At 38.7% G+C, this 4743-nt stretch overlaps 1 long non-coding RNA gene across 1 annotated transcript; it reads right to left on the bottom strand.

The window, feature by feature from the left end:
* Positions 1-466: 466 nt before the first annotated feature.
* LOC132635522 (uncharacterized) lies at positions 467-3501 on the bottom strand. Its single transcript, XR_009580603.1, has 3 exons — positions 2756-3501; positions 1936-1986; positions 467-727 (listed from the first exon to the last, which is right to left on the bottom strand). It is a non-coding gene; the product is annotated as an uncharacterized LOC132635522 (long non-coding RNA).
* Positions 3502-4743: the final 1242 nt, after the last annotated feature.

Consider the following 4743-nt stretch of genomic DNA (forward strand, 5'->3'; position numbering starts at 1 on the left):
TATGATCCAGCAGGCCGTTGATAAGGTGAAACTTATCCGAGAGAAACTATTGGCAGCCCAGAGTCGACAGAAATCATACGCTGATAAACGGCGTCGTCCTTTGGAATTCCAGGTTGGTGATTGGGTATTTCTGAAGGTATCGCCTATGAAAGGCGTAATGCGGTTCGGCAGAAAGGGTAAGCTTAGTCCGCGTTATATTGGGCCTTATCTGATTGTGCGGAAAATTGGAAATGTCGCCTATGAGCTAGATCTGCCATCTGATTTGGAAGCGGTACATCTGGTATTCCATGTGTCTATGCTCCGCAAATGCATTGGTGATCCCTCCAGAATTGTCACGACCCAACCCCGTAGGCCGTGACTAGTGTCCGTGCTGGACACCCAAACGTACCCAATAACCCAAACCAGCAGACTAGCAGATTATATAAATATAAAAGTCAGTCGACGTTACTAGTGTCACAGAGGAACATATATAGCACATGGAAGCCGATAAGGCTATCACAAATCATAGCAACCCAAAACATATACAGAACCCACATGTATGTCTACAGACCTCTACAGAACATAACAGAATCATAAGACGGGACAGGGCCCCGTCGTACCCCTGAATAGCGTACATATATCCAACAGCAGCAGACTGTACCAGAGTATAGGCTCTGGACAAAAGAGCGCTCCAGAATAGCAGAATAGGTGTCCTAGGCAGGTGGGTCAGCAAATCTGTAGTCTGTACCTGCGCGGCATGAAAACGCAGCCCCCGAAGAAAGGGGGTCAGTACGAAATATGTACTGAGTATGTAAAGCATGGAACGTAGTAAACAAAGTCATAATCGGAACAGGAGATACAGAAAATGAACGGAATATCCAGATTAGCAAAATGCTGATCATAAAGCATAAATAGTACTTACAGGAAACGTATGTCATACCTGGTCCCATTACGGAACAAAATCATAACCGGAACAGAACGTACAGAAATGTGAGTGAGATGTCCAGAGTATCAAATGCATATTTTCAAAACATGAAGAGTATGTACAGAAACATATGCCATATCATATCCGGCCCCTGCCAAGGGACTCGGCAGACAGAACGTGGTCACCCCCCGACACTGGTGCCACAACACATAAGGATCAGAAAAGGGGAATAACCCCGTAACATAGCATATCATATCAGATGGCCATATCAGATCATATCATATCATATCAGAATAGTGTACATGGCACAGCATACTCCACAACCCATGTACATGTATACCTGCCCCCTCACATCGAGGCACGGCGAACAATGCAGTAGAAGTCGCTTGAGAACATATCCTGGCCCGGGCTCAGTAGGGGAAACATTGAGGCATCCACGAGTGGAGTAGTGAGAAACTAAATGCAGTATAAAATATCATATATTTCCAGAGACTCAATGAAGCATATCGAATAACAAATCGAAATGATGAAACTGGACAGAACTATAGTAAGCATATTTCGGATGTCATAATGGATTACGGATGCATAATCTTTCTAAGTTCGTTTCCAAGTTCCAAAACAGTTTACAAGACTTAATAGAATATTTAAAACAAGTTTTATTTAGTAGTTACAAGAGTAGTTAAAACATTTCTTAAAAAAAACGCTCGAAGACAAGTCATAACCACTAAAAGGGTAAAATCGGAAATAGTGGACCCACCTCGGGACAAACGAAGCGGTGGGCTCAAATTACGTATTTAAAGCTTATAAAGTCACCTACGGAGGTTCTAGGGGCATTCCATAATTTTCTAAACAATTTGCGGAAGTTTGCACAATTCTTTCAATAAAGCATACTTATAGGGTTCAATTCCATTGAATGAAAAAGGGGTATTTTCAAATGCGGATTCCGATGAGCAGAACACTTTCCGAGGCTCAAATCCGATCCTAGTACACCTAGGGAATGCCAAAAGAAGAATCGGGATAGCTTTACATACCTTGTATGCTCTTTACGCCTTTCCAAATTCAATTCCCGTTTCGCCCAAAATCTGTAATTGGTCACATTTACCAATTCTCAATTTCCAATCTTTAAGTATTCAATCTTTATTCATAATTCCCTAGAAATTTGGGCAGCATCTCCCCTATACATATAGCATCCCCGAGAATTTAACTCGGCCAAAACAATCAACAACAACCCAACAACAACATCAACAACAACAATAGTCACCATAAACACAATATAACTTAACTAGCTATCTTTCCAACATAATGTCATAACCTTCATTTCAACTTCAATTTCCAAACTAATCTCAATGGTTTCACATTCATCATTAATCTAGATCATCACAATATAATTTGGAAATATTTCATATCATTCCTACGAAATATTCACAAGATATACAAAATATACAAACTTTCCACCAAAACATAATTCACCCAAAACTTCAAATCTTCAACCTACATATTCATAACATATTTCCACCTTCCAATTTCATCAACCATAATCATAATTTACATCTTAACAACTTCATTTCCATAATATCTCAAAATTATTCTAAGGTGATATAATCTTCTACATTCCAACTTCAACCAAAATTCATTCAACTTTCATTTCCAATATAATTTTCACCATAACCACAACTAGAATACAACATAAAATTCAACTCATATCATATATACAACAATATACACACACGGCTACATACATATATACATACCCACTTTGCAAACTTCCATATTTCCATAATTTCTACTCATTTCCACATACCACAACATAAACAAACCTTCATAACATAAGAAAAAGGAATTGATTCTTACCTTTTTCTACAAACTTCTTCACTTGAACAAGTTGTCAACTTGAAGAAATAAGTGCTCCTTCTTCCAAAACAACTACACCAAGTTGTAGAGGACACTTAATTTAGTAGGAATTCAACAAGAAAATAATTTTAGAGGCAAGATTTTGAGGGGTGATTTTTCTATGGCCAAACCCGAAATGGCCTTATTTTTGCTCTTCTTTGTGTTTGTTTTTCTCTTCTTTGCTTCATGAATGTTCTTGGTTGAAAATGAAGACTTAGCCCCTTTTTATTATTAATCACATGACTAATTTAAATGGGCTTGGGTCCTTTATTAAGGACCATGGCCGGCCACCTCCTCACTTGGGCCTGAATTTTTCTTTTCATTTTTTTGGGCCAATTCGGTTGGTCCCGAGTTGGGCCTAGCCCACTGACCTTTCGACCTTAAAACGTTCATATCTCCTTGTACCGACGTCACCTTGGAACCCACGACCTATGGATGGAAAGCTAATTCAATTATCTACAACTTCTATTTCTTGGTATATTTCCAAATTCCAAACTTATAATACCGTTTTTGCCCCTCCAAGTCAGGTCATCCGAAAACGTTTTCATAAAAATATTCGTTTGGAGGGCTTCCACTTTGATTTGGACCAAGGGTACTTCATGAGTTGTGTTTAACTTCACATATGTGATTCATATAATTTGTCACATGTCCCAAAAAAAAATCTTGATGTGTGGGCCCCACCTTAACTTACAATTAATCCGACGTTCAAAAATACGCGATGTAACAAGAATATTTCCTGCGGATGATATTCAGGTGACGGAGCAGTTATCTTATGAGGAGCAACCCGTAGCTATCTTGGACCGCCAGGTAAGAAAGCTCCGGAATAAAGATGTAGCCTCTGTTAAGGTACTGTGGCGGAACGATAATAGGGAGGAAATGACATGGGAGGCCGAAGAGGAAATGAAGAAGAAATATCCTCATCTGTTCCCTATGCCCACAGGTAACCTTAAATCCCTGCTTAAATTTATTTCAATATCAATCGTATGTCCTAAGTGTTGTCTATAAACAGAAACTCCCCCAAAGTATTTTCCAACCCTATAAGATTAATTTTACATTCGAGGACGAATGTTCTAAAGGGGGGGAGGATGTTATATCCCGTGTTTTCACACGTTTGGAAAAACTTGAATTATATTGGATTCTTGAGACATAAGGTCAAATTTGATAGTTGGTTGAACATAGGAGTTATGCATGAAAGAATAGAGTCATGGAAGTGTGGGACGAGGCCAAGGGCAATTTCGGAATTTTGGAAATTAGTTTCGGGAATTACAAAACGTGGACTATAAGTCATTGGGCCAAAAATAATGGAATGGAATTTAAGGCCCAATGCATATAGAGTGGCCGGCCATGGTGTGGCCCAAGCCCACAATTCTTATTAAATTTCCATGTGATTAATTAACATAAGGCCTTGATCCAAGCCCATTTTAGTTGGTCATGTGCTTGGTCATGTGACCAAGTCTTCTTAATATATGATTAGAAGGTTCAAGACTTTAGAAACAAGATCAAAAAAATCAAGAACAAGAGAAAGAGCAAGGAGGCTCCCGGGTTTGGCCATAGAAAATTAGCCATCAAAAATATTGCTCCAAAAAATTTTCTTTTGTGGTTTTTCTACTAAGTTGAGGTTCCTTTGTATCTTGGTATAGTTGGTTTGGAGGGAGAAGCTTCAGATTCTTCAAAGTGATCACATTTCCAAGTGAAGAAGACTTGAGAAAAAGGTAAGAATTTCTACCTTTTTATTGTGTTATGAAGTTTTGTTTGTGTTGTAGTATGTAGAAATGTGTTGATTGTATGGAAAAATGGGAGTTTGCAAAGTGGGTTTGGAATATGGCTTGTAGCCGTGGGTGTGCGTGTGTTGTGTGGTGATAATGTGTTGAATTTATGTTATATTCTAGTTGTGATTGTGATGAAATGCATATGGGAATTGAAAGTTGGATGAATTTAGTTGATATTGA

Source organism: Lycium barbarum, chromosome 1 (assembly GCF_019175385.1).
Source record: "Lycium barbarum isolate Lr01 chromosome 1, ASM1917538v2, whole genome shotgun sequence".
Classification (NCBI taxonomy): Eukaryota; Viridiplantae; Streptophyta; class Magnoliopsida; order Solanales; family Solanaceae; genus Lycium; species Lycium barbarum.